This window comes from Corythoichthys intestinalis, chromosome 5 (genome assembly GCF_030265065.1).
Source record: "Corythoichthys intestinalis isolate RoL2023-P3 chromosome 5, ASM3026506v1, whole genome shotgun sequence".
Lineage (NCBI taxonomy): Eukaryota > Metazoa > Chordata > Actinopteri > Syngnathiformes > Syngnathidae > Corythoichthys > Corythoichthys intestinalis.
This window is the reverse complement of record NC_080399.1, coordinates 18,905,605-18,926,463: the sequence shown is the minus strand read 5'-3', so window position 1 is coordinate 18,926,463 and position 20,859 is coordinate 18,905,605. Positions and strand designations below refer to the sequence as shown.

At 38.2% G+C, this 20,859-nt stretch overlaps 1 protein-coding gene and 3 non-coding genes across 7 annotated transcripts in view; 1 reads left to right on the top strand and 3 right to left on the bottom strand.

The window, feature by feature from the left end:
• Positions 1-20,859, top strand: part of shisal1b (shisa like 1b) — a 156,150-nt gene that overhangs the window by 1,991 nt on the left and 133,300 nt on the right. For 3 of the 4 annotated variants that reach the window (XM_057836628.1, XM_057836626.1, XM_057836624.1), the window contains exon 2: positions 19,719-19,867. The exons of the other annotated variant lie outside the window; for it this stretch is intronic. The gene's annotated coding sequence lies outside the window, so the exon portion shown is untranslated. The remainder of the gene's footprint in view (positions 1-19,718; positions 19,868-20,859) is intronic. 4 annotated transcript variants of the gene reach the window in all.
• On the bottom strand, positions 15,847-15,920 carry trnan-guu (transfer RNA asparagine (anticodon GUU)). Its single transcript has one exon. It is a non-coding gene; the product is annotated as a tRNA-Asn (tRNA).
• trnan-guu (transfer RNA asparagine (anticodon GUU)) lies at positions 16,038-16,111 on the bottom strand. The gene has a single exon. It is a non-coding gene; the product is annotated as a tRNA-Asn (tRNA).
• trnan-guu (transfer RNA asparagine (anticodon GUU)) lies at positions 18,674-18,747 on the bottom strand. Its single transcript has one exon. It is a non-coding gene; the product is annotated as a tRNA-Asn (tRNA).

Below are 20,859 nucleotides of genomic sequence, written 5' to 3'. Positions count from 1 at the left end.
TTGAAATAGTAGTAGAATAATGTGAATTGACTCGTTTGGAACTTTGGTTGACTCACCATGATCACGTTGTATGTAGGGCTGTCCCAAACGACTAATTTTCTCCCGATTAGTCAGCCGACTATTTTTACGATTAGTCGACTAATCTAATAATTAATTAATTATTTTTTTATTTTATTTTTTTTAAAACTAATTTAGCAATGAAATTTTTGTTGACGCTTATCAATTAAAAAAAAAAAACAACATATTGGAACACTCAAATCATTTATTAAAGTAGAAATAAATACGTAAATAACAATAATAAATCACAAATAAACAATGAGTTCAAATGCTGATAGAATTAACTAGTGTAGCATCCCGATTGAAAAGATGGTCTCTTAAACTGATGGTTTACAACTTTAATTCCATCCTTGATGTAAACACACCGTAAGAGCTACGGCGCACACAAATAAAGCAACACAATTAGAAATTAACAAAAACTTTTCACCTTTTTCCTTTTAAACCTTATTTATATATCAATGAATTGCCTATATGAATTGCCTTTACCTTATTACCTTATCATTGACAATCTCCCCCTTGAGTGCAATCACTGTATATACTGTATATATTTATGACCTTTTAACCTTATATAATTTTCTATACCATAAAATAAACCATAACATGAAATAAACCTTTCAATTAGCATTAAGAACAATACTAATAGCACTTATAGGCCCATTGTCAATGAAACATTATTATTTAGTAAGGCGACAGCACCCTCTGGTGTACAAAAAATGAAAGGAGAAAAAAAAAAAAAAAAACCTTACAAACTGCGTGAAGGCGCTTGAGGGTTTTTTTCACGGCCGACGTGCAGCCAAGCTTGGCACTGAAGAGACAGGACAGAAGAGTGTACTCTCCTTTGTTTCTTTGAAATAAGTCAATGTTTTGGACACTCTGGTGCGCTTTTTTTGGCTTTGTGCCGCTTTCCCTGCTTGCAAACAGAGCATCCGACATTCTAACTTTCCACGCATATATTTTTTTAACCCTTCATTAACCGTCGACGGCATGTTGTGCTCGTCGACGGATTTACGTCATCGATGACGTCGACTACGTCGACTAGTTGGGACAGCTCTAGTTGTATGTATATAATACTGTTATTGCAACTAAGGGGGTTCATTTGTGAGTTATGAAGACTGCTGTATATTAAAGGCAGAGGTGGGTAGTAATGGGTTACATTTACTTGAGTAACGTTTTAAGAAAAATATAATTCTAAGAGTAGTGTTACTAAGCGATACTTTATTTACGTAGATTCGTGAAGAAACGCTACTCTTATTTCGCTGCTTTGGGCTGAACTAGAGTTGTTACATTTTTCCTCCTTGTTCTACATATTGATTTTATTTTTGCCAGAGATGCCAACAATAGGTTGTAACAGTCACCTCCTTAAATGGTGTTCCTCCCGACATCCACCACGAGGTGGCGCTGCTTTATTTATATTGAATATGTTCTCCATGTGTTGCGGCTTACTTTTATGTTGGAGTTCATCTGGGAACGCGTGTGCTAACCTCTGAGCTCCCGCGTGACGAGTGGATTTATTTATTTTTTTTAGTAAATGTGCATAAGTGGTAGCCTGTCCCCTTTTTGTTACTTTTATGCACACATCTCACCTACCATGCATTACAACTGGCGCCCGAACAGGGACGCCGGAGAGGTTTCCACTTATGCACAATAATAAATCCACCTTGACCTCTCGGTACTGTGGAGTTCATCTGCGAATGTGTGTGCGCGAACCGCTGATCTCCCGAGTGATGAGTGGTCAAGGTGGATTTATTATTATTATTTTTTTTAAATAAATGTGTCTAAGTGGAAACTTCTCCCCTTTTTGTTACTTTTATGCACACATCCCACCTACCACGCTTTACAAGCGCCACGAGTTTCACCAATGAGATATCGCAACAATAATCACATGACTCCATTATACCAATCACTCACGCGTGCCGTTCCTATGTCAAGCCAGCCTGTTCAACCACAGGTCGTCTTAAAGCACTCTTTAAAAAATAATAAATATTTGCTGTATGTGCTGAGAAAAAATATATACCATATTAAAAATAAAAAATCAAACATCAGAAGCAGTAGGGGTGTGACAAAATATCGAAATGGTGATAAATTGTGATACTTTGTATCCCAAAAGGTTATCGATATGCTCCTGCCAAGAATCGAGATACCGTTTAAAGGGCAACTGAAGAGCTTTTCAGATTTCGCTCTTAAGTGTTTACTCAGTTGAATTGTATTAAATGCGTCATTCGCTCTCTCAAAAAGTCACATAAAAAAAAATAATAATAATTGGCCGCGTAGTTTTTGAGTTATGGCCATAGCAACACCATAGCAACGAGGGACGCGCCGTCCTGCCGACCCCTACCTCATGACGTAACTTCCAGGAAGCTTCGCCACCACTCTGAACGCGGAAATATAGCACCACGCTATCCTCGCCATATATTGCAAACATTTTCTGGGTTTTATTCGCGGGATTCGTCATGCCATCTCGATGTGTAGCGATGAATTACTCACAGGAAGATTCGAGACTCTAGGAGTGGTCCCAAAACAACTTCTCCTGCAAAGGTTTGGACCGTTTTTGTTAGCATGGATACAGGTCCCCAATCGGCTCATTGTTTTCATCATTTCAGCCACGACAGCTTTGAAAACCTACAACAATGCAACCTTGGTTTTAAAAAGACGTAAGTAGAACATTAATGGCTTTTTTTGATGAACGAGGACGACTCCTACTGCCTGTTTGTTGAAGTGCGACATTTTTTTTTTTTTTGCTGTTGGCCTGTCATAAGTAGATAGGTTGGCTGACATGTCGTCTACTCATGTTATTTTATTACTATATCAATAGTTGTTATGTAAATTCAAATGTCCCCAGCACCAAATAGGTCCTTGGCTCGTTGTTTTTTATATCAAATAGATGCTGCTATGACTGGGGCATTATTATTTGACCACCAAGAAATTATTAAATTGAAATTAGGATTCATCCAATATTTTCATGCTGCTGTAATTTTTTTTTCTCCAGGAAGCAAAACATAAAAAATTAAGTGGCGGAAACCCTCAACACGATGAAAAAAGCGTTGCAAGTCAGTTGCCACCCAGTTTCCCAAAATCAAGAGAGAGTGGGTCGAGTCATATGATGACCCAAGTGATGCGGTGTCCAGCGATGACGACTGAAGAGATCCTATGAGGCCTGCCAGATGCTGAATTCTTCCGTCTGCGACATCAGATGACGATGATTTAGGAGAAATAAATGTAGCAAATTTTGATGACATGAAATCATAAACTAGTCATATGTACAGTACACATTTTTTAAAAGAAAAATCTAGTTACCTTCATATTTTAATAATGCATTATCTTTGTATAGAGAACACTTCATGCTACAGAAATATCATTTTTCAATGTTGCGCTAGTCCATTGCTATCCTAACTTTGTGTTGCTTACTAAAATTATGCTCTTTGATGTGTGCCATTGTGTGCTTGGTATAACATATGATGTGTCACAATCTGACAACGAAAGCTAATGCTGATTCAACATAAATCTGGTATCATTTCTTATTGTGGCCTATTGAATATTTTTTCAGAATGTAATATAATTACAATATATTATATACCAATAGAATACATTAAACAGTCAACAAAATGTGTCAATGTTGTTAACAATTTATGGTTTTATAATTCATGCCCCTGTCAGTGCTTCAGCCTCCTCAAGTTTGGGTCTCACGTCTGGGATCTCCTGATGACACAGGCATACTCTTGGAAGGGTAATTACTTGACGGTTTACAGCAACACCTGGAAAATAAAATGGTTGTCATTTATTTTGAAATATCAATAACATATCATTCATTTAGCCACATTTGGGCTAGCTTTATCATATTTAGATCGGTAGGAGCTGTCCCATTACCTAATATCCAGTTTTAGCTATGTGTAGAGCATTCATTTAGCCACATTTGGGCCAACTTTATCATATTTAGATCGGTAGGAGCTGTCCTATTACCTAATATCCAGTTTTAGCTATGTGTAGAGCATTCATTTAGCCACATTTGGGCTAGCTTTATCATATTTAGATCGGTAGGAGCTGTCCCATTACCTAATATTCAGTTTTAGCTATGTGTAGAGCATTCATTTAGCCACATTTGGGCTAGCTTTATCATATTTAGATCGGTAGGAGCTGTCCCATTACCTAATATCCAGTTTTAGCTATGTGTAGAGCATTCATTTAGCCACATTTGGGCTAGCTTTATCATATTTAGATCGGTAGGAGCTGTCCTATTACCTAATATCCAGTTTTAGCTATGTGTAGAGCATTCATTTAGCCACATTTGGGCTAGCTTTATCATATTTAGATCGGTAGGAGCTGTCCCATTACCTAATATTCAGTTTTAGCTATGTGTAGAGCATTCATTTAGCCACATTTGGGCTAGCTTTATCATATTTAGATCGGTAGGAGCTGTCCCATTACCTAATATCCAGTTTTAGCTATGTGTAGAGCATGGAAAAATATACAACCATGTAATCGCATTCTAATAAAAAAAATCACGATGCTGGACTTACCACTCACCCGTTCGTGAAGTGTCGAGCTGTCAATTGGCGTCATGACGCCATCTGCTGTGTCAAGTAAATCGCCGTCATCTGACGCCTCAGGTTCAAACATGTAGGGATTAATTGTAGTTCATCTTTCCTGGGAGCCTTTGCCATCGGTAGCATCACGAAAGAGCGATCCTGAATGGTTACCTTTGGTGGAAATATCACTGACATCGTTGTTGCTGCTATACTAGCTGTGGGTAGTCTTCTGTTGCCTACGTCACACTTCCGGGTTTGCGAAGGGACCATTAACGGTGTGCAAAAAAACTAAAAAAAAACGCAAATTATCCTTACAATTACGTGTTGATAATGTCATGGTTGTTTTGACGAACTCGTCCAAAGTTTATATTCATAAAATTACACCAAAATCCGGAAAGGTCTTCAGTTGCCCTTTAAGAAGGTGTCGATGTTTAAAAATAAATAAATAAATAAATAAATAAATAAATAAAAAGAAATAAAATAAATTAAAATAAAAAAATAAAAGGAACCAACAAGTTGCTATCAAAATCTTCCACCATAATAGTGTCTCAGGTAACTCTAAGGCTGCCATTGACGGTGCTCGACGCCCAATCCATTTTTAGACTTGAAGCGTTCGTTCATTCGAAATAGAGCTTTAGCTATCGATTATTTTAGTAATAGATTAATCGATGAACTATTTAGTTCGAATAATCTAGTAATCAGATAAGGAACATGAAAAATTAAAATACCTGAGCTGAGCCTCACACGGTATATAGAGAAAAAAAAGATGATCTATGTAAAACAAAAGAACAATTGTCTAACTTACATGGCAATAGTCCGCTAGCTTAAATGCTAAATAATGCTAGCGTTTTTTTTTTTTTTTTTTTACAATGCTCTTAACAAAGGGCTCAGACACATATTCCCACAAAAAACGGCTAAACATTCCTTTAAACTAAATCAGGAATGCATTAAAAAAAAAATCATTAGCTCAAACAAATGCTTATGTTGGTCTTAACGGGGAGCAGATGGATTCAGCCATGTGAAATGAGGTAGACTAAAGGCTGTGTATCCACCCATATCAATAAATGCAAACACTTTTGAAACCATTACAATGCCACTATGATTAAACAAATCCTCGAAGCAGCAATATTTAAGTTGAATCTTTTTTTCTAATCGAATACTTGAGTTAATCGATGAATCGTTGCAGCACTAATACGAAACCGGGGCATTCTCAGTCATTCTGTCCGATTTTCGGGGCATTTACAGGTCACTTGCTGTTCATTTACAGGTCATTTCCTGTTGAGTTTGAGTCGCTGCGTATTCATTTGGGTGATTCCCGGGTCACTTCCTGTTCTGTAACTCAAAATAAACAGTAAGTGACCCATAAAATACCCCAAAATCAACAGAAAGTAACTGAAAATCAACAGATAAATGGACTTAAATGGCCCAAAATTACCTCATTGCCTGGCATTGGCTGCCAATGACTGCCATAGACGTTCAATCTGTTTGAAGTGGGAGGGATGGCAGCGAATGAACCCTCCCAGTTCAAATAGATTGGATGTCTACTAGTGATAAACTCATTCTAATTCACAGCAGAAGCTTGCTTTTCTGTTTGTTAGTTGTTTGTGGAACATCCTAGAATGATTTCCTGACCAATGTATCGATATTCGTTGTATCGCCATATCGTCAGATCATCGTTATAGTGAGCTCTGTATCGCAAATCGTATCGTATTGTGAGGTAACACGAGGTTCCCACTCCTAAAAAGCAATAACTCACAATGTTACTAATTACTTGAGTATTCTTTTCACCAAATATATTTTTACTTGTACTTGAGCATCATTTTTGGATAACTACTTTTACTTCAGTAATATTATTTTATTTTTTAAATAACACTACTGTTAAGTACAATTTTTGGCTACTCTACCCACTTTTGATAAAAGGGATCCAGGAGCCAGTGTCTCTGCACACTTTTTTATGGAGAAAAAAAAAAAAATTAAGGTAGAAAAAAAAAAAAAATTACCACCTTTATTTTTATTTATCGTGCGATAAATGGAATTATTGCATATTGCGACAGGCTTAATTGTATCTATAAGTCTTTGCTTTGTAAAAACATGTTCTATTTACATCAGGGGTGCCCAGTCCCGGTCCTCGAGAACCCCTGTCCAGCTTGCTTTCGGTGTCTCCCTCCTTTAACACACCTGAATTAAATGATCAGCTCATCAGCAAGCTCTGCAGCAGCCTGATAACGATCCTGATTAGTTGATTCAGGTGTGTTAGCGGAGGGAGGCATGGAAAACAAGCTGGATAGGGGCTCTCAAGGACCGGGATTGGGCACCCCTGATTTACATGTTCTATCTATAGATAATTGTTGTGCAAAGTGTGTTTGTTATTGTGTTACTTACATTGAAAAGTCAGATGCTGCCACACCCTACAACTAAATCATTGAAGTAAGTAGCAAAAATGCTTCAAAGAAAAAAGGTAAGCTGAGCCTAGCAAAGGGTGTATAGTGCTAGTTTGACCGCTAGGGAGCTGTCTTGTTCAAGTTTTCCTAACAGCCAACTTCAATGATAGATTCCTTTGAAGTGCATCATGTACAGTCTCATATTGCTTTTAATTTAGTCAGTAAACAAGTGTTATCTACTTTCGTAAAATGTAATCATGCCATATTGACTTAGATTATAGTGCGGTTGTAAATTAAAACGTAGGATGTGGCTTTCTAGGCTTGCAGACAGTTTTGCCAAAAATGAGATTTTTCACTATAGCGCCGGATTTGTTCCTAGGTAACCATGTGTCCGTGCAGATGATCGCTATGGAAACCAGCACATCCACTCTCTTTCAGTCTCAGTCTCTTTCACTGTCTCCAAGTTCTTTGAGAAAAATGTGATACATCATTTCTTATGAATTGGTTTCGGTATCTAGGTCTGACAGGTCATTTTCAATCAATAACGAGGCAGAGAATGTTAAGGGTTGACGCTCATGGTGTATTTAAAATGTCTCGCCATGAAAAGGTGTTTTATTTAATGTCAAATACACACCCCCAGAAAAGCTAAGAATTTTGCAACCAAAGAGTTTGAATAAATAGCATCTCCCCTACTTTTGCACTTCCAATGTTGTGAGGATGGGTTGGAGTTTTGAGCGCTGCTTGCAAAGTAGATTTCACATGCAGCTAAGGGCCAATCATAAGCCATCATATGATGATGTAATTTACATAGAAAATACAGTAGCAGCCTCCAACGATGCGTGAACAAGCTTTGATGTGTAAAGTTAGTGGAGAACCCCACTCTGGTTGTTTTAATGACAAAGGTACTGTGTTTCATTTTCTACTGTTTGCTAGGATAGCAACAGGGCTCAGCTGTGAAAGTCTAATAACTTACTTTATTTTTAGGTGGGCCATGCCATCTCCACCCCAATGTTCTACATGACTCCATTGTGTCATGACCCCTAGATCTCATCTTTTTAATGTCACTTTTTATCAAGTTTGACTGATTTTAAACACTATATGTTCTGTGAGATACTACAACAAAAATACTGAACATTTTTAACCTAGTTGCCTGCTAAACCAGAGTTACAACAATGTGTAGTTTAAAAACAATGGAAAGCAAGGTTTTGAGTAAAGCCATCGCGTTATAGTATATACATACAGTATACTTGCGCATTATTCAGCATTAGGGCAACTAACAATTTATTTTTATAATTGATTAATTAAATGATTAATCGAATAATCGGCTAAATGCCACTTTTTTCAATTTTCATAATTTAACTTGAAGTTATTTTAAGCATGTTATAAGTCACAATGAAGACAAAATGGATGACTGTTTCATTAAAAAATAATATTTTATTACAGGTTCCTGACTTAACTGTAGTCTACGACTATTGTTGTAAGTACATAAAACGTTTTTAATAACTCTTTGGAGTATAAAACATTAAAAAGAATTTCTCAGTACACAAATCAAATAAAAGTCATTTCCATTCAAATAAAAAAATATATTGTGTGCAGAGGGCTGATGTAAATTGTGTCAATGACTCATTTATTTTCTTTACACAAACTAAACAACAAAATTGAAGAGGGAGTAAATAATCATTTTTCTTTATCAAACAGTTGTTCATACAAACAATCCTAATCAGATTTCAGACAACACTCTTGGATGAAAATTTACAGTTTGAGTTTGTGTTGAAAGGAGAATAAGCTGTTACATGAATCTGTTTGTGTGTGTGGTTTCTTCATAAAACAAAATGAGACAAACTTACTATCTAACAATAATCCAAGTGCTAATATGCTTCTCCAGAACACAAGACAAACAGACACTTAAGACACAAATGAGCATAATCACTAACTAGTTTAGCGCTCCGTGCTAAATTGTAACGTCTCATCAATAAAGAATACAAATAATACAATTGGCTTCATATACTCAACACCGGACGGCAGGACACTGGAACGAGCAAAACAAAAGACAATCTAACTTTTGACACTTAGTAATATTATTGTTTCAGCAACCCAACAGCAGCAGTTGCAGCAGTGAACTTTCTCTCTCTTGCACTAATCACTGGCACAGCCTCACATTACACACAAACAAAGACCCAAACAGTACTGCTCATAGCTGCCGGCAAAAATTAATTGTCAAATTAGTTGGCAACTAATCTATTAATAGATACTCATACTGTATGTAAATCACAAAATTCCAAACTCTGAAGAGGCCCTTTAAATTTCAATATTTTAACAAAAAAATACTTTGGCATTTATTAGGGCTGTCAAAATTATCACGTTAACGGGCGGTAATTAATTTTTTAAATTAATGACGTTAAAATATTTGACGCAATTAACGCACATGCCCCGCTCAAACAGATTAAAATGACAGCAGAGTGTAATGTCTGATTGTTACTTGTTTTTTGGTGTTTGGCGCCCTCTGCTGGTGCTTGGGTGCAACTGATTTTATGGCTTTCAGCACCATGAGTGAGCATGGTGTAATTATTGACATCAACAATGGCGAGCTATTAGTTTATTTTTTAATGGAAAATTTTACACATTTTAATAAAACGATAACATTAAGAGGGGTTTTAATAGAAAATTTCTATAACTTGTACTGACATTTATCTTTTGAGAACTACAATGGATCCATGGATCGCTTTAAGAGAATGTTAATAATGTTAATGCCATCTTGTTGATTTATTGTTATAATAAACTAATACAGTACTTATGTACTGTATGTTTTAATGTGTACATCAGTCTTGTATCTTATCTTTCTATTCCAACAATAATTTACAGAAAAATATGGCATATTTTATAAATGGTTTGAATTGCGATTAATTACGATTAATTAATTTTTAAGCTGTAATTAACTCGATTAAAAATTTTAATCGTTTGACAGCCCTAGTATTTATATGTAATAAGAAAACTGAACATTTAGGCACAAAAGGCACCACTTCCATTCGAATTAATGTTTGTCACTGAAAATGTCATAAAAAACTTTTATAGGGTATGCATCTCTCAAGGTACATGGCTGCTAATATGGCCGTTGGTGTACCATATCATATTGTCAGTGTGTTTTTTTGGCTGATAAATCACTTGCTGACCAAAACTGACCCACCAGCTTCTGTTGCGTTATCATAATTTTCTGTCTTATAAAGTGTCCAGACATCAGGAAGATAAATGTGATAATGATAACGCTGGTGGTGAAAGATGGTGGAAATGCCTACAGTAAAGGACTTTGTCCCTTGTGGTGGCTACCACTACCACCACAATTTAGTCTTTCAAGATTTAGTTAATTATTTATGTGATATTTTTTTGGACATGTATTTTCTAATGGGTGCACACTTTAGTTAATATTTGTCTGACTTCCTATTAGATTTTATTTGCCAATTTGAGTTAATGACCACAGCTGTGGAAGATCTGGCACCTACCATTCTGAAGGAGTTATTTAAGTTGATTTAATTATGATTGTTTGGAGTAAAGTTTTCACTGTTTGTTTAAATGCACATTAGTTAATTACTGTTTGAATATATGTATATTTTCCATCTGTTGTATGTTTGGTTAATTTGTCATACCTCCTTCAGGTGGTCGTTAGTAGAGTCCGCCCTGATTTAAACAGCCACAGAGATGTGTCTGGAGGTCAGGTCAGTTTGGTTGCAGCCTTTTGTTATGTTGGCCTCTTTTATGTTGGGCCCAAGGTTTGTGTTAAACTGTTTATTTTGTGACTTTATTAAATGGAATTTTTACCTACGTTGAAACACCAGTGTCCGCGTGTATGTCGGTCCACTACATCCCTTTACAAATGTTCCTTCCTGCATCGCAATAAACTAATTGAGCCTTCTAAAGGTCATGATACAATTTTCCCAACTGCTTTATTTCTCGGTGGAATTGGTGCTGGGTACTGAAAATTGCTCAAATCGTTTGCGTTTTTAAGTTGAATTATGAGGCAGGTCAATAACATTTTATTTACGTCTGCTACACAAAGGAAGTTGATCTTTGAAGTTGCTTAGAAATGTCAATGGAAGACTCAGTGGGTAACTACAAGCTTATCGAGTATCTGTCCCAAACGTCAAACTGTGGAGGTGATTTAATCTTTGATGTATGGTTGTAGTCACAAGTCAAGCAGTCAGTGTTGTTAAAGAGCAGGAGCTTGAAATGTAGTCGACTTGTTTTGGGCAGGTGGTTTGACTGTTTTATGATTATATTTTTGGGGTCGTATTTTCAGCACAGCTATGATTTTGACATTTTTGCTTTATCAAGACAACGGATTTGTGAACTTCTTTGTATGGCTCTATCAGTAGTGGTTTTGACAAAAAAATTATTCTCCGTAGGGACCAACAAAAACAGCCATAGCTGAATGTTTTTTCATGTTTTCAATTGGCAATAATCAGATCTCAGACATACCGCAGAGGCTATGAAGCTGTCACTACAGTGTATCACTTACCCCACGCATTTCTGCATATCTTTTCATGGGACAACACTGACAAAATGACACTTTCACACAATGAAAAGTAGTCTGTGTGCAGCTTATATAATAGAGTTAATTTGTTTTCCCCTCAGAGTAATTCAAAATATAGCCATAAATATCAAAGTCTTGGCAACAAAAGTTAGTACACCCCTTTGAAAAAACGTACATCCTTAAATGTCCAAATTGAGTACTGCTTGTCATTTTCCCTCCAAAATGTCATGTGACTCATCACAGGAGTGTTGTCAGCATTGCTGCAGAGATTGAAGTGGTGGGGCGTCAACCTGTTAGGGTTAGGGCACTCTATATCAAATCGGTGTGCAAGGCTGTCACCCCAGGAGGAAGCTCTTCAGAAGAGGGTACACATGGCTATATTTTGAGTTATTTAAAATAAAATAAAATAAATTAACTCTATTATATATGCTGCACACAGACGACTTCTCTTTGTGTCAGTGTCATTTTGTCAGTGTTGTCCCATGAAAATGTATACTTAAATATCTGCAGAAATGCGAGGGGTGTACTCACTTTTGTGATACACTGTACATAGTAATGGAGGAAGTTAAGGACTAACAATGTGATTACCACACAGCATACATTTCACAGTGACACCCTCCTACATCTAGCTAATAAGTATTAGCATGTTTCAAGTCGAATTCCACATTTTACAAATATCTTCACAAATGTAAAATTGTTCTTTATGGTAAATAAGCTTCAACACGTTTAACGCTTTGGTAAAATTAATTCCGGAAACAATTGCTATACATTATGTGGTAGTGAAACACATTAACTATTGTCGTTTTTTTTTTTTTTAATGCGAAAATCTTTAACTAATACCTCGCCGATTTCCAAACATTTGCTGATAACCAATGACAAATACAATTTTGCCAAGTGGTAAATGCAGATAAATTCAGGTTGGTCCGGCTGTGGCCCGTAGTACTCGTCCATCCTACCACGCCCTTTTTGGGTGCGCTGCGCTCAGCTTTGTTGCAGAACACCTGCGATGCCCAATGCCGACTGCATACGTCTCTCATGCAGTCCGTACATGCGCGGACTCTAGACGCGCATGCGCAAAACGGAGAAGACCACGTGATCAGATCAACACAAAAGTTTATTATTGTGACAGTATTTTCAGAAAAAAAACACTTATATGGGCCAAACATGCACAAAGGCCAATAGTACAGTTTGGCTGCAATTACATTCCGTTCAACATGCAGAAAAGCACACAAAAACTTACGGACGCAACCCCTCTACAAATCCACGCACGTGCGCAAATATTGGCAGCGGAAATTAGCTTCAGTAAATATGCATAGAAGTCTAACTCACTTTTTATTGCTCATTTTTCTCCACACTCATTCATGTTGTCAGTAACCCACTAACGGGAGCGTTGCGTTGCCGCATCAAACGCACCAATAGGAAGGTCGCACTGACGCATCATTGCAGCGCTGACAGTGACTAGTGACGCTACAATAGTTTTAAGGAGAATGTCATTTCCTTTAGTTATTTTAAAATAATATTTTATTGTTTGGTGATACAGAAGCACTGTACATCCCATGCAAATGACTTGTATACATTTTGTTTGTGAATAAAATAAAGTAAAAATTGGATGCATGATACAGTACTTTTATAAACATTATTGAATTTGAAAGACCGGATATTGCTGCTGTTCTATTTCCTGTTCGGTGTGTGCTAAACAGTAGGGCTTAATCCGGCCGAAGGGTGACGGACCAGAAAATAGACCTGGTCCGTAGTTTAGTTTTGACGGACGGAGAAGTCGGACAGAGCTGAGCGGATCATGAGGACCACCTTGTATTGATTACAATACATAAGTATTTGTTGCATCGTTTGGAACGCAATGCGTGAAAGAAAGTGGAATTCTGGGGTTAGGGTTTTTTGTTAGGGTCGTTGAAAGAAGGAGGCGCAGTTGGCGGATTACGAACGCTTGATCTGATTGGTCGTTTAAAGCAGGGGGTGTGGTTGACGGAAGATGACGCTTGATCTGATTACTCGTTGAAAGCAGGGGCAGGGTACGCAGTTGGTGAGTACTGCGGGCCACAGCTGGACCCTTCTCGATAAATGAGGCGTGTAAAGGGTTACAAAATCCTCTGTCCAGGTCTCTTGATTTTGTGCTCATAATTTTTGGTTTGGTAGGTGCTGACTTAAAAAAAAATCCCATTATGTCTTATGTAGTCAGGTTAAAAGCTGGTGTAAGAAGATCTTTATTAGCTCTAAAATGTCGTCAGTGACTTTCCTCATGCCATCGATCCCAAGATTGACAGTCTTTCAGAACACAAACATTGTTTTTGTTCAGTGGCTTGATCTCTGTGGTCACTGGTATAGCTCACAAGTATCTGGAAGCTCAGTTTGCTGATTCCCCTCCTGTTTGCTTTGGCGCTCATCCACAAAGCCATCTGAGCCACAGGCTCGTTGACTTAAGACATGGCTGACTGTCATTGCTTGTTGCCTTGGGCGTTTGGCTTCTTGTTTTGTCATGCAACGCTCTGGCCAACTCTAAAGGAGAGCTGAATAGTGTGCATTGAGGCTTTTTCTCATCCTTCATCAGTTCTTTTATTTCAATGATTTTATTTACTCAAAAGATGGACCTAAAATTTAATATAATGCTACACTATATCCTTTTGAATGAAGGACAATCTCTGCGTCAAGATTTTATAAATCACGCATCACGTGGATGGAAAAACTGCTGTTGTACTAACAGAAAATGTTGCGATAGCAGTTGCTAAGGAACTGCTGAGGTGCTGGTACTGGACAGTGATAATTATACTACTAGAAGGGGATTCCGTGTGAAGAATTTAACTAGCATGTGATGGAGGGACAAGAGTGTGCTGAATGTTCCAGAGTAAACCAAGTCATGCTTGAATAGGCCTACTGAACATTAACCTTGCCAGACAGTGTGATACAATCGCTGTGACTAGAGGAAATGACACTCTACATCAGACTTCATCAGGAGATGCAGTAGACAGATAAACAGGGAATCTCAGACTACTAAATGGCAGCACGAATCTTATAGTCTGAAATGGCAGTTACGTAGGGCTGCAAAATGAATTGAGTCTTTGAATGAAATTTCCTTTTAAAATCAAGCCTAAAGACATTTTCCCAAAATGCCTTTTAGGCATTCCAAGGGCTGCCATTGAGTCTAAAGTCCCATGAAGGTGAAACAACAGATTGCACACTTTGAGCCACTTCACCGCTCCAACACCTGTCATGCGGCCATCATTGGCTGTACGGTTGGGAGAAGCATGTGAAGGCCACCTTAAGGGAGCCATAGCATCTACGAGTGGGAAAACACAGCCACCTTTGGCCCAATCTTAAATCTCTAATCTATTAAAAAAAACAACGCAGTGCAAAAAGTACAACAGAGTTTGAGACAGAACGCGTGACTGATCAGGTTCATGGGATTCCTCATAGCAGCCAGCTTGGGCTCGAGGAGCTTTTCTGAAGTTATGTTGGAATTTACACCTCTGGAAAAAATTGACATCCCTAAAGCAAATGAAGGTGAAATCACTAGTATGTGTTTAATATTGTTTGGTAATTGCTTCTTTGCATGCAACATCTCCTTGAATGTCCTTATTCGGCACAGATGCTAATTCTTCAACACAACTGAACAGTGCTTGCGTCTAGATTCTTGTTCTAAGTTGATAAAACTGCCCTCCACATCTCTCCTCTCAGGTAACAAGAACTTGACATTTACATTTAAATTGATGGCTCACATTATCAGAGCGTTTCCTGACAAGGCCGTTTACTTACTCACTCAAAATCCTGTCAAAGATAGTCAACTCACTCACTTATAGGAGTCTGAGTGGATTTATTAGTTCGCCATTGAAGGTTGTCTGCTGCTTAGTTTTTGGACAACATTAATCTGGGCAAACACAAGGTCACAAATCAAGTGGCTGATTTATGGCACAATCTTAAGCTTGTGATCGTTTGATTTTCAGCAAAGTCAATTGAAAAGTAATTTCCCATTTTCAAAATAGCTTTATTTCAAGAACATCCACATGACATAATACAATAGCCAAATGTAAGGCTTATGATTGGTGATAGATATTGTAAGGAGCTAGAATAACGTTAACTTCCCTCCTCCTAAACACTGTTCTTTCTAGCACAATTAGTGGTCTCCCTTGGATACCATAACAAGCAAACATTTAGAATTTTTGACACATTATTGGAGATGGGAGAAAATGGATGGATGAATGGTTATACAATTAGCAAGTCCTCATTCACTTTAAACTTTAAATAGTCACGAAATATTTTTGTGAAACTGTCGCACTTCACACTTGTTTAAATTGTGAATGTCAACAAATGTGAGGAATTCATAGGGTAATTCAGAAAAACATATCTACGTCCCTGGGTGGGCTTGAACCACCAACCTTTCGGTTAACAGCCGAACGCGCTAACCGATTGCGCCACAGAGACATGACGACGTGTGTGATACAGTGCTCTGTCGTGGCGTGTAATTGTCCTGGTCATGAGCAGTATTGCGCAATGTTTCAAGTGTAAACTTAATGTTGAAGTCTAGGGAAAAAAAGACTCCGTCCCTGGGTGGGCTCGAACCACCAACCTTTCGGTTAACAGCCGAACGCGCTAACCGATTGCGCCACAGAGACGTGGGGGATGGTGGAGCGTGTCACTGCTCTTATACTGAACAGACAGACCAGCTCTTAAAGCACACTCAGCTTTTTTTCTAGTGTCGTTTAGCCTGCTGGTTTTACACATTTGGTCTCATTTATATGTGTTATGTGTATATATGTTTCATGTACTTATCACTCTACTGGCCTGTGCTGTTAAACATTGGAGCATTATCCCACATTACTGAGTGAGCTCTCACACAGAGAATATTTGTTGATGAGAAAAGAGTATGTGGACTATATTAAATATTTAACAACATTGTGATTTTGATTTTATTCATTTTGAATTACCGTACACTGAATTCTCTATACTACCAGTCTCTGAAGCTCTCAATTGCAAAGCGGCATGTGCAGTCTACAGTACAAATGGTCTTTGGTACATTGCTAGATGATATACACACCTGTGCCCATATCCCTAACTCTTGGGCTCAGGTTGAAAATGTGCACTATGCTGCACCATACTTGTCTCAAGGCAAGGCATCTGGGGCCACGTCCTGCCTTTACTTCTCCCCATTGGGTCCCCCCCATCCACTAGATTCAGAAAAACAGATCACAATATGGTAATGGTAAATGGTGTTATACTTATATAGCGCTTTTCCACCTTTCAAGGCACTCAAAGCGCTTTACACTATCCCGCCATCCACCTTAGTAGTTTTCTAACTTGATACTCCAATTGGAAAACCTTCACCTAACCTAACTAATAACCCAGACCTGAACCTTAATGCATTGACCAAATCCCAATCCTAGTTTTGTACTTGCTCACCCTGCTTGAGGCAAAAAGAACTTCCAGTGAAGGTTGAACAGTTTCCCTTGAGTCATCATCTCTTGAACCAATTAAGCATCAAAGCATAGTCATAGTATTTTATACATTATTGGAATAACAAATTTCACTTCACTGGTTTTCACAGGAGAGTAATTTAATAATTTTGATAAAAAGAAAAGTACTTGAATTTTACATAGATGAAGTTTGTCGTCACAGACGGTTGAGCCATGCCTCTTTCAAATGCGTAAAAATGAGCATATTAATGATGTGGGGGACATTTAAATATGCCTCGTGGATAACTTAATTCTCTCACCAGTTAAAGGTCAGCCACACAGCAACTTGTCTGCCAAAATGAGACAGAATACCAAATGGGGAGTGCAATATGAGCACTTAAAAACCCTATGAAGTATTTAAAGTAGGGATGTCCCGATGGCATATTTTTTGCACCCGACTCCGCGTCACCTGATTTTGAGTATCTGTAGATACCGAGTCCCAATCCAATACCGAAAAAAGTGTTGTTGAAAAAAAAAAGTTTCAAACATGTTACCCACTGTGCAGCACTCAAAATGTTAATTGTTTTTAAACAAGACTGATGTAGAAAAATGTTTGTCTTTATTACATGCTTCATTGAGTGAGTCCAGTTAAATCCACTAACGCTTTGATGCTCACGCTGCCGAGAACAGCCTCTCACTTACATAATGAGTTGCCACAGCACACTACCGCTAGTGTTTAACAAGCTAAACGTTGATTGACACATATGCACCTTTGATGGTAGAGCTACCAAGCTTCTCTGGCAAAATCAAAGTTACACTCTTGTCAATCATCGTTAACTTTAAATACCAAACTCCAGGGCACTGCCGACCAAGAAAAGCAACAGCAAGTAGAGTGAGAGGCTGTAAGAGCACGAAGCAGAAAAACAATTATATTTTTTTAAATTAAAAACCTGATCCTTTTTACCCGATTCCGATGCTTTGAAAAACGGCGTGTTCAGCGTGATCGAATCACGTGATCGGATCAAGACGTCCCTAATTTAAAGTCAAGATATTGATGATTTACCATAATAATTAAACCATACTGTTTAATAATGGCATTAGTTTCTATTACACAACCACATGATTGCATGCCTGAGCTGCATCGACTGGCATGAACGGTATTTCAACGTGTGCATCCAGAATATCCAAAGCATGGAATACGTTACTGAAGCTAATTCACAGTGGCTGATTAGGTGCTAAAAAGGGAGTAATTCAACAGATAATGATTACTGCTTGATAAAAATGTTCTGCAAATGTTACTGATGAGGTACGATCCTTCATTAACTGACACTTTTTTTCTTTGTCTTCATTCAAGTATTACCTGCTAATATTCAGTATGATGTATGTGCTCGATGCTAGGATGGGGTATGTTGACATCGTGGTCATTTTTCTGATTCATGCCACCCAATGTAAATCAAAAGTGGCCATGTACTCCAAGCTGGATATCTTTCCGATTTCAGGTCACAGCTGTGGTCTAAACGTAGATCACACAGCTCAAGAATTTACTCAGGAAAGAAATTGTCTTAAATTTCATGGGAACTTAAGTCTGAGGTCTGAAGTTTTAAACTGTCACGAAAAACATGCTTCCCCTTTGGTGAGCTAGAAACACCAAACTTCCAGTTAGCTGCTGAAAAAAGCAGCGGTGAAATAACAAATAGATTATGAATGTCAACACTTGAGGAAATGTGTCATATTTGTTAGCTAAGAGATGAGGAACACATCGTGCAATTCAGAAAAACATGCAGACGTCCCTGGGTGGGCTTGAACCACCAACCTTTCGGTTAACAGCCGAACGCGCTAACCGATTGCGCCACAGAGACATGTAAAGCCACAATGCTGTGTCTTTGAGGGTGATAGATCCAGTCAGGAGGGCAATTACACAATGTTTCTGAGTGTCAACTAACATAACATATCCTAACAATGCTAACTAGTTCCGGGGAGGCAAAAGAGCCAATCGGAGGAGCAACTGAGTCATACGCTGCCTTCATTCGCTCTGTGAGTTTTACGCCCTACTACAAGACGATGCATTAAAATTTAACCGCTAAATTTGACTAAAATTTATCGCAAACTTTTGGTTGGAAAATAAGAATTTTATGACGGTACCTGATGTTATCATGCGTCAAAAAAATGGGAAAATTGACGATAAATCATAAAAATCGTATGCAGTACTCACTTAGCATTCACAACTTGTCCGCTCTATTCCATTGTAAAATGTAAAACGTTACCTAATCTGGGGTATGAAAATATATAAATATAAACGGTAGTGGCATAATGTGTTTGATTAAAAAAAAAAAAAAAAAAAAAAAAAAAAAATTAAGGCACAAAAATAAATGTGATTGCAATTTGCAGGTCCCCACTGATCTTGCTCGCGCGATTCTAGTTAGTGTAGCAAAGCACCCTTGTCTACCTTTCATCTTTTCTGCTGTTTGCGTAGACATTCACATTCTTTTATGCCTTCTTCTTTCCCCTTTTTCCTTTCACTCCTTCCTCCACGTATAAGTAGACTGGTTGTTTTGCCTCTTTTATCAACTTGCAAAGTGGTAGGAATTGACGGCACAGGGTAATTCAGAAAAGAATGCCAACTTTCCTGGGTGTGCTTGAATCACCAACCTTTCAGTTAACAGCCAAGTGGGCTAATAAAAGACATGTAAGTTAATCATATTGCGATGTCAGGGAGTAAAATGTACACCTGATGAAGAGTGAAATTGTGTTTTTGTCTGTTAACAGCCGAATGCGCTAACCAATTGTGCCACTGAGATGTGCAAGACTTTTTACCTCATTGCTGTCGTAGAGCTGGCTGGCCTGGGAATGCCTTGGGATCCTCACGGAAGAGCTGTATTAAGTGGCTTGGGAGAAGGAAGTCTGGTCTTCCTGCTGAAGCTGCTGCCCGCACGACCAGACCTCGGATAAGTGTCTTGGTCTTGGTGGAGAACACGCCTGGTGAGAAGTGAAATTATGTAAAGATTCTGAATGTCAACAAATGAAGAACACATTTTAAATTTGAACCTATGACTAATTCAGAAAAACGTGCGAACCACCCTTTTGGTTAACAGCCGAACGCGCTAACCAATTGTGCGCGCCACAGAGACTACCACCTTACACTAAATGCTGTCCAGCAGTCAATCAGTCAATTTTTCCCTGAATAAATTTAAAAAAATGAAGTGCAGTAGAACAATGAAAGCAAGAAATAAGTGTGCCATTTTGAATGACTTCTCAGGGAATGCTTTAACCTGGCCCATCTGTCGGACACAGAAAACGTCTATATTTTATGGCGGACTTGAACCCTGGCGCTCAGAGACAGCAGTTAAAATGGATGTTTCTGGGAGGGCTTGAACCAACAATGTTTTTGTGTTCGCCAAATGCATTTACCATTTGTGCCACCAAATGTGCTTACCATTTCAGCCACAAAGTGCTGTCCTGAATTCAAAAGGCTTTAAACCACTCGCAAACATGAAAGTAAATCATAGTAGCTGTCATGGTGGCGCTCTGATGGGTGAAAGGTGGCGAGCAAATGGAGGGCAGAGAACACAATGGATGACAACGCCAATTGCCAGTTTTTCTTAAGAGTACATGCACACATTACAATCATTGCACCAAAACTACATGTCAACAAGTATCTGGGGGGTTAAATTCTTTAGTCTTCAGTGATGAGTTTGGCAGTCAGCACCCTTGAGTGGGTTCAAACCACCAGCCTTTCAGTTAAATGCACTAATTTATTGCGGCACAGAAACACATTCCCCTAGAAAATTAGATGTACTTCTACCCTTGATATGCCCACTTACCATAATTGGTACCCTCCATTAGGTTATTCTTGTGCCTGTCTTTAAGGGAAAACTTAAGTTTCATTTCAGTTATATGCATTCACAATAACTAAAAGTGAGGAAATAGCCAAATACAAATGTTTAAAGCAACTCAAAGTCACTCTCTCCAAT